At 41.5% G+C, this 10,204-nt stretch overlaps 1 pseudogene; it reads left to right on the top strand.

The window, feature by feature from the left end:
- The first annotated feature begins 9,231 nt into the window (after window positions 1-9,231).
- The window catches only part of LOC103730707, a 76,243-nt pseudogene continuing 75,270 nt past the window's right edge, over window positions 9,232-10,204 (top strand).

Below are 10,204 nucleotides of genomic sequence, written 5' to 3'. Positions count from 1 at the left end.
GGGACTCCCAGATAGTAACCCAGCATAGAACTGGGAAAATGTACAGCAGACGCCAATCTTATCTAAAGGAATATTGACAACTGATTGCTGCTAGAAGAGGAACAGCTGACCCTCCTAAAACAAAGACCTCTAGATAGGCTGATTAGATTCAACAGAAGGGCAAGTAGTGGGGATTGGCTGGGGTGCCAACAACACAGCAGACAGTAGCAGGGATATCAGAATATAAGGGCTGTAGTGGGGGGAGGCAGGCTATGGGAGGGTGCCAACTGGGAAGTGGGTGTATAGTTGAATAAGATGCTTTGGCATGTTCTGTGTGATATATACACACACAAAAAAAAGCAAAAAAAAATTTTTTAATGTGTTATATTTGAGGAGGAAGCATGGAAATTTACATAATGCTAATTAGTAGAGGAGATAAACATTACCATTGAAATCCACCCAATGACTTCATAGACATATGCAGGTGCCAAGGGTCCAAGTGCAACCAATTTTGACTAGTAATAATCAGATGCATACAGATTAGAGATGCATGTGCCAACATCTCAGTGTTAGTAGCAAAAACAATGAGTCTTTCTGCAAGGAACAATATATTCTAAAATTAAATGGAGATCTTTTTTAAAGGTTAAAAAACTCATTCAGTTTTATGTCTTACAGGGCTTATACTGAGTTCAATATTGTATAACTGTATTAACTCAACTGTGAACCTAGAAACTTGCAGCCACTTGTGAAAGAGATGTACTCTTGCTCTGGAGTATGTTACTGAATATGTTAAATCTGTAGTGAAATGCTTCTTCTAATCAAATAGTTATTAAAATTTTTTTAAAGATAAAAAATAATAATAATTAGTAGATGTGAAAAGCATTCCCATTGAAATCTACCTGATGAGTTTATATCCATGCTCAGATGCTAAGGAGCTCAGAAAGTAACCAACTGTGACTACTAATAATCAGATATATAGAGATTAGAAACGCATATGCATCTTAGTGTCAATTGTATTAAAAATGAATTTTTCTGTATGAAACTGTGTATTTTAATAATGAAATGGAGATCTTTTTTAAAGGTTAAAACCTCATTTAATTTTATGTCTTATAGGGTTTATACTGAGTACAATATTGTATAACTCTAACAACTGTATCAACTCTATCAACTGTAAACCTAAAATGTTTACAGCCAATTTTGAAAAAGATGCATCTTAGCCCAGAAAATTGTTATTGAATATGTCAATGCGGTTGTAATGAAATGTTTCCTCTAAGTATGTGTTTATTAAATAAATAATTAACTGGAAAAAAAAGAAAAAGGAATTCATAGTCAGACAACCTAACTTCCCCAGGAGCCACACGAACTCTTTGAGAATCAGATTAAAGTCATAGACCTCGTTTTCAGAAACATGCGGAAGCATACTTATCGAGTTTACCCACATTTCCTGAGGGTCCATAGAGCCCTAGACGCCCTGAGCAGACCTCAGCTTCAGAGCTCTGGCCTGGAAGCAGAGAGGAATGAGAGAAAGCAGAGGAGGACGGGTGAGAGGGGGAGGCGAGGCGAGAACTACAGCTCCTTCCTCTTCTCCACCCAAAGGAAGGTGTGCGCAGCTGGTCTCAACGGCCGCGGAGTGTCTAAGCCTCCTGTAAGGGCATGCCTGCCGGATAGGACGAACATGTTCTCAGATGAGCATCACCCAGGAAGGTGACTCCAAGGAGGCCCAGACCTTCGACTTCATGAGCAAAGAAGAACATTCCAGGTTAACACTGTATCGCTTCTTAGCTTCTTCATGAAGTGGATGTTGTTTTATTTCCAAAAGTTAGACACGTAAAATTTATTTTTTCTATTAGTGAGATGTTCAGAAGTAAGGAGAGAGATTACGCTAGCCTCGGCCAGGTCTGTGGAATGAATTGCCTGTGATGAGTGAGGACCACGAGTGTCATACTGTCATCATGATGGCGTTCCCTCAGGAATTCCTAGTCAGTGGAGAGCAAAGGGACCACTGAGCCCATTGTAAAATCTAGAGCCTGTGCGTACCTTACCTAAGGATTAGCAGAGAAGCACATCAGGCTGTGAACCACCCCTCACTGGCTGACACTAGCATCTTGACTTCCCCCTGCTTGCCTCAACTTTAGCTCTATAAAATGGAATGTTACTGATTATAGAAATGAAAGTAGTTTTTATTACGAATGCTTGATGGGGATTAGCTTGCCTTCCCTCCTTGTAAAGGAGTATGCCCAGGTTTGGGTGAATCTGCTGGGAAAACAGTGTGTTGCCTGGCTATCTCCAAACAGCCAGCTGCAACAGTAGCTAGTTCAGTGGCAAGGTGCAGGTTATTTCACACCATCCCCTTCCTTTTAAAATGTGTGAAGTAAAGCCCTCTTTTCTTTATTTTTAGAAAAACTAAGAATCTTCCTCTCCATTTGATGTATCCTCATTGAGACCCAAACATATAGATTTCCTCAGGCTTTTTAATTGCAGAAGCAATTTTAAACTCTGTCAACATCAGCCTTATTAACCCAGATGGTGTTAATTTGCACAGTTCTCTGTGTAGCATCAATGTGTTTCCCCTGCATTAAGGAGTTGATTCCTTATTCTGAGTCTCACCATCATCCTAAGACACACATTGTACCAGACAACCTGTGTAGTATGGAGATGAGCTGAAATCCCTCAGGAGGCAGAATAATGCAGTTTAAAGAAGCCATATCCCACACATCTGCCTATATCCAAAGGGCCCCAGCCATTAAGGAACAACGCAATTCACACTGTGTTTCAATATTGCTGTGCTTCTAGATTGCTTCCCAGTAAATAGACTCCTGACAGCCACCTGTAATTGATCACTCTGCCTTGGCCAGCAGTTTCTATTGTTTTTATTTGTAATGAAACTGGGAACTCAATTCTCAGCAACATTTGAGGGGCTCTTAGAGGCTATTTCATAAAGATTTCGTCTATTAAAAAAAAAACTTTTTTATCTGGAAATACAAAAGTTTGAATTAAACCAGGTTTGCTAATTAACTGGGAAGCATTAGGCTACATACTTAGTCTTACTGTTTAATGAGCAGGTGGAGCTAAACTAGCATTTCTGAGCATTTATTATGTGCAAGTCTGTTTGAGGGGCTTTCTATACGCAGTCTTGTCCATTTTTATTATTGCAGACAATGTCAGACAACGGTGCTGCTGTCAAATCCAGTACCACAATGCAAACAAACTTGAGGGCAGGTATAAATCTTTGCTCTGCCTGTTATTGGCTATGTGACCAAAATTTGTCATTTCACTCATGCCTAATAGGGGAAAATGCAAGGGCATTGTCATCAGATTTCTTTCAGCTAATAGAGCAGAAGCATTTGGGCCACCATCAGGCACATAAATGAAGTTCTTCAGGGATCCATCTCTCTAAAACTTGAGGTAGGCAAGTGTGTCTGTGTGTGCCTCTGTGTCTACTAGTCACTGTTCTGTTGCTGTGGCAGAAACACCATGACCAAGGGAACTTACAAAAGGAAGCATTTATTTAGCTTACACTTCCAAGGAGCACGAGTGCATTATGGTGGGGAAGCAGAGGTGACTGGAGTAAGAGCAGAAGCTAAGCTCTCACATCTTCAAGCAGGCACCAGAAGCAGAGTGTGACTGGAGATCCAGCAAGGCCCAAGAACTCTCTAAGCCCACCCCCAGTGACATGCTTCCTCCAGCATGGCCACACCTTCTAAGACCTCCCAAAATAGCATCACTAACTGGGTACAAAATATCCAAATACTTGACGCCTATGCAAGACATTCTCATTCAAACCATCACACTATTCGAAAACATCATACAGAAAATTCTCAGCTATGTCTAGTTGAAACTCTAAGAGCTGGAAAGATTCTTTGTGCTAATTTTCCTTCTCCACCTCCACTCTTGAACACATGCCATCTTTGTTCTATATTCTAACCCTGCCCTCTCCCCCTTCTCCCTTGTCCACTCTTCTGCCAAAATGCTATCTCCTTCCAGACTGCCAACTTCCCCATTCCATCTTCGTGATACAGACGTGCAAGGGACCGCTTGGCACATGACACCCATCAGAAGCCCCTGGGTCTTGGGGAAGACTTACTATTATATACGAGCTTCTTATCAAAACCCCTGGTATGATTTTTTACTTCTTGAAGAGATTTAATTACACATGTACAATATTCTGCCTAACATGGGTCCTGTTGATCTGAGATGAAGGTTCATAGCCTACATAATTTCAAGACCACAAAGTCAAAACCAGCACTGAAACTCTAAGAGCAGCTTATAATCACTCGTGTGACTCCTTTCGGTTCTGCTCAATTACCGCAATCACCTTGTTTCTCTAAGTATCGACACACGATTTTCCATGCCTGTTGTCCTTCTTGGTCTTTGTCTGCTTATTGGCTGAAAAATCAATGTATGTACTCTACTCTTCCACCTCATGAATCTGAGAGAACTGAGGAGCGAACACTTCTGTGGTCCAAGTCCCTTAAATGCAAAAGGGTGCAGCTGCAGTCCAAGCTCAGAGCAGCGATGGTGTCAGCATCCTCGGAGCGCTTTCTCTGTGTTAAGCACTATGCTAAGTCATTTCCACAGCCCTGAGAGGTGGATAATTTTACCCCATGCTGTAGATGAGGAGACTGAGACTGAGTCGTTTTGTCAAAAACAAATACAAATCGAAAAAGATTAAAATAGCTTCATAGGAAGAGACACGGGAGTTAAAGTAGAAAAATCATGAGCTTCCTTCTGAATAATCCTGAGCTCACAACTGAGTACGCAAGGAAAGTGGCTTTACCTAGTGAAGACTCAATTTTCTCATCTCTCAAATAGGAGCAACAATTCTTATTACAGGCAGATTACTGTTGGAGTCACTGTGGGAATAAGACTGTAGAGAGTCCAGACTATATAGGAACCACCATGCGTGTTTATTACCTTCCCTGATTCCCTTATGAGCACCTTTAGATGATAGGAGATGAGCTATGCGTTGTCACGAATTTGGACTATGTTACCATATATCCCAGTTAGCTGGCATTTCAGAGTGATGTGCATTGCTGTGTCTGTGAACCAGTTTTTGAAAATATGTATTTATTATGCAGATGCCCTTTAGGGCTGTTATGGTTTCATGGAGATCTATCTTGGTTCACAGACCATTGGCCCAAGTAATCATTAAAGGCTAATAAGAGTGTGTTTTGTCAATTTGGTTGTCATGCTTGAACACCAAGCCTTTGCACTACAAATCTTGCAGCATTTTTTTAGAGCTCATTCCATATTTCAGCAGTCGATTTTGAACTTCTGTTGCCTTTCTGGATTAAGAATGAAAGTCAACTCCAATGACCCATCCCTTCTGAAGTGATTCTGGGTCTCTGCACAAGCCCACCTAGACTACTCATTATGCATGTGTGAGACTGGGACTCGGTCTATATGTCCCAGGCAAGCCACATCCTTGAGAATAATGGCTTGAAATAGGAATGCTGACACCACCTCAGCTCCAACTGCACAAATGCGCGGCTGTAATTTTCTGTGCTACTTAATCTCCTGGTACAAAAACCTCTGAGGCTCCAGGGAATTCTTCATCTAGTCCAGGGGAAAAAAATATTCTCTCAAGGATGTAATAAGTTAACAAACCAAATTAGCATGTAGTAGGGTTCTGTGGCTCTTATCATCCACATTAACCTCAGGTCTCTCCAGGGCTAATATCTTTAGTTGTGCTGTTTTTTGCTTGCTGTCTCCAGACCACTAACCTTATTTCTCTGTGGGGGAATTGAATGCTCTGTTCTTTGCAAATCTCCCTCTGATTTTCATTCTCTTTGGTAGAGCTAAGCTTTCAGTTTCCAAGGTCAAATGAGCTAAGCCCCTTCCGAGAGAAGCTTACTTCTGACTGACACAGAAAGGGGCTCCTCTTTTTAGGAGACCCTTGCACACCCATCATTAAAATACTTCCCCATTAGAAATGCAACTTTCTTCGGTGTGCACGCTTGAGGGCCTCACAAGTAACGCATGGAGCAGCAGCGCCACCTACTGGTTTCTCTTCAGCAGCAGTGTGATTTTTGCTGCAGCATTGAGTATATACATAGGTGGTAAAAAAAAAATCTGCCTTTTGGAGAATGCTGTTGCACACATGAGGGTCAAAACTGGGCTACATTTAATATGATGTCTTTTGTTCCCTGTTTAATTCTATTACTTATATTCAGGGTCCAAGTCATGATATGGAAAAGACAAAATTGGAAATGTACAAAATGCTTCGTGCAAATTCCTGAGTGGCATCTTCTCCAGGTCTCTGTGGGGGCTCCTGTTCAACCTGACCTGTGCCATGTTGGCTGGCGAGAGGCCTATTTGCATGGCCGACACGATGGAGTATCACCATCTTCTACAACTGTATCACAGGGGTTCACTAAGTGGCTTTTACCTGCTGCAGTAATGTCTACTTTCCCTTAAGTTATAGGAAAGCTGCCTGAGGGAAAAAAAAAACCCACATCATTCCACATCATACCACATCACACTACATAAAATACAGCATAACACAATATCCTGACAGAAATGTCTCGAAAGAAGGCATGCATGTGACAGACTTAATAGGCTGGACCACTTGGTTGGTGCTTTTGCTAGGGAAGCTAAGGTAATAAATTCAGTCCCAAGGGCAAGTTTATAGATGCTCTAGTCCCCAAGGAGGAAGAATTAATATTTCCATATGAAAGCGCCTTTCTGGACATACACTCTCCCGTTTAATTAATTGATGAGTCGGTGAGGCGGCCAGCACGATCCTCTGCAAACAAGGAAATAACGGCTCCAGTGATCAAGTCTTCCTAAGGAAACAAACCATTGAATGATAACTGGGAATTCAGATCCATATCTGTCTGAATTCAAATTCTGTGTTCTCAGCACTACGCTTGGTTGACGATCTTGGAAATGAGTCGCCTAGTGACAAGAGGCACATGAGAGGCATTAAAGCATGCTTCAAAAGCCCTGTCTACTTCTGCAGAATAACTCCACAGGCTCCAAGGTGATAAATAGCATCACCTTCATCAATGACAGGAAAAGAATATATTAAATATCAGCAATAGCAAAGAAGGTTATAATATAGAGGGAAAATCACAGCTCATTCCCAAGCCTCCAGGGTGCTCACTCAGTCCTGCCTAGCTCTCACACAATAGACCACAGTCATGGCACAGATGTTCTGTGTTCTCAGGATCTTGAAGTGACTTTTCTCTGGAGAAGAATATAAACCAAGTAGTCCTTTCTTTCTTCTCCCTTTATTCCATTCTTTCTTTCTTCCTCCTTTCCTGTTTCTTCTTTCCCCCACTCCCTTTTGAAATGTGGCTTCACTATTTTGCCTAGGCAACCTCAAACTCATGGGTTCAAGACATGGTCGCTCTTCCGCTTCCCAGGTAACTAGGACTATGAGTCGGTGTTACTGTGAAGTAGTTAATTTGCCATTGGACAATCAGAACTGTCCCTACCACTGCATTGAAATAGTTCTTTCAAGCTCACCAACAACTTCCACCTGTTAAAAAAAAATCCAATGACCAATTTTCTGTCTCTAACAGCTCAGAAAGGAGAAATGATTTCCTGAGGTCACAAGGGATTAGGAAAGGATGAATCCTCCCTGGGAGCCTTCTAGAGAAGGAAGCTTCCTTAATAGTAGGTGAGTTTGGGGATATGTCACTGCTGTTTACATTATAAAACACTACAGACATAAATGTTAAAATTATAGCTAAAGATCAGAATGAACATAGACACCACAAATAAATTTCTCTCAAATGGATATTTTCTACACTTTGATTTATTTCTTTTGTATATATGTGTGCAAAGCAAATACGACTTTTTTAAGACAGGGTCTCACTCTGGAGCCCAAGACAACTTTAAACTCATGGTAATTCTCCTGCCTCAGCCTCCCAAGTGCAGACATTATAGGTGTGTGCCACCACACTTGTCTAGATATATATTTGGAATGTTTCTTACATATACTTATGTATTCTGTGTGTGTATCTTTATACCTATTCATTTATACTCCATGCATATATATGATATGCTTATTCATATGACATTTGCATACAGCAAGACAGAAAATATTTTGATCTTAGCAGTAAGCACTACAGCTCATGTCGAAGAAAGGACACTTTAAAGGAAAACTTTTTTAAGTGTTTGGCAAAGGAAGTAAGCCCTCCCCTTCTACTCTCCCAACTCTCCCTGCTGAATCTGAGAACTGAGGGTTCGTTGGCACTGGGGCTTATTAGAGTGGGGAAAATCACAAAACAGAAGGAAGGAGGTGGAGTGTCTGAAGGCAGTGCTACGACATGGGCAATGATGGACGAAGTGGACCAGGAGAAGACACAGACTCAGTGTGACAGCAGAACGCTACCCAGTGCACCAAAAGCACCCCAACCTTCCTTCAATCCAGTCCATTTATTCATCTGACTATGTTTAAGAGAGGAAACTGCAGCATTTTTCTTCAGCATTAAATAAGCCATATTCAAAGGACCATGGTCAGAAAAACATACCCCTTGAGGTGCATCTGAAATTCAGAACTATTTCTATGTTCTACAGAATGGGAAATTTGAGACAGATTATTCCGAGCTCCAAGGTTTTGAGAGTCTCAGTTAACATCTGAACTCACACATTTAGGATTGTATGATGTTTACAACTGTTGCAGGACTTGCCCCGCAAGACTCAATGGCTGATTGTTTGCCTTTGCAAGCCTCCCCAGGAGAATCCACAGTTTCCCACCTGCTCTTTCCTCCTGGTGAACTTCTGAAGGCTCGGGTCTAGATCAAACAGTCTTAGACTGGTACTAAAGTAGGAAACAGACTGCTGTTCAGTGAAGTTTTCTAAGAGATGGACTTCTTTCAGTCTGGGTGGCTGGTAAGGAAACTTTCCCCAGTGTAGAATTATTTTCTGTGTTGTGAACAGCAAATCCAGGGGTCCTAAGTATAAGACTTGAACCATAATTTTTTGAACTGTCAAAGTCTCAGGAGAAATTATTTTTCCCAAAACCAAATACTATCCTGTGGGCTGTATGTGTCCATGTTAGGCAAGTCTTTAATCAGAATTGCGAAAGGCCTCGTGCAGTATTACACATATGAAGGATCAGGAGCTAGAGTTAGTATAGTGCTATAGGAGGAAAGTAGAGATGAAGGCCAAAGATGTCAGGAAAAACAACAGAATTTTATGTGTAATCACTTGTAGAATTATTAAAAAGTAAAGAATATAATATGACTCAGTATTACCCAACCTTGGAATTGAGACTGAGCAGCAGAAATGGTCAGAAGGGCGATGCCTGGGAGATCCAAGTTTGTTTGCTTTGCGTTGTGGAGGTTCCTAGCTAAGGTATGTGAGGCCAACACAAAACGAGATGAAATTGAGAAGGGCGGTGCGAGAGCGTCGGTTGGAAGGCTCCACAGTGCCCAGGCAAAGACAGAAGACTGGCCAAGCCCTCCACAGAAAGGAGTGTAAGCTCGGCCCACTTGCCACTGATCTTACATGAACAAGCACTTTCTCCTTTTCCTGAAGTGGAGTTAGCAGAAGCATGACGGGGCTTAGCAAGTTTCCCTTTCACCTCATGGGGAAAAAAACTGTAATTTTGAGTCATGGATTTCTACAGTACTTATTTCAGGGGAGCAGACAATCTAATTAAAGTCATGGAAGGATAGTAGGAAGAGCTCCTTAAATGTAATACCCTAGACATGGATCTTCTACCAAACAAGGAAAAAGAAAATAAAAGAAAAAGGGGCCCTTTAGCAAAGCTAACAACATCTCTTTGCACTTCTGATCCCAGTCTAAGGAAGGAAGCATTGCGACGGCGAGGAGGATGTCCTCTGTGCTTTAAGCAAGGGAGCCTCTCTGAAATCTCGGAATCAGCTCACTTTGACCCACAAAGTGTGAGGCTCAGAGAAAGGCACAAAGAGGTGGCCTTTCTGATACCAAAGTATCAGAGCAAAGCTTTGTGCTCACGAACATGTGCAGGCCTCTGAATCCTCCTGAATGTGGACTCAGCATTTGTGTTTCAAGTTTATGTGGGAGAAAAAAACCCACAACATCTAAAACAATAACCTAGGCAACTGCATCTGATCCGACCATTTATTCAACAACGTTTAACAACGTTTTCAGAGTGAACACGCTATGTTCAAAGAAAAGTTTCCAAATGCCAAAATCCTTCCTGAAACAAAAAAGGCCTTGAACTCCTAATCTGTGTTATCAGTCAGTTCTCCAGTATGAACAGACTGAAATAAAATCACTAGACAGCATT

Source organism: Nannospalax galili, unplaced genomic scaffold (assembly GCF_000622305.1).
Source record: "Nannospalax galili isolate Female #2095 unplaced genomic scaffold, S.galili_v1.0 scaffold52, whole genome shotgun sequence".
In the NCBI taxonomy this organism is placed as follows: domain Eukaryota; kingdom Metazoa; phylum Chordata; class Mammalia; order Rodentia; family Spalacidae; genus Nannospalax; species Nannospalax galili.
This window is presented reverse-complemented; position numbering and strand designations above follow the sequence as displayed.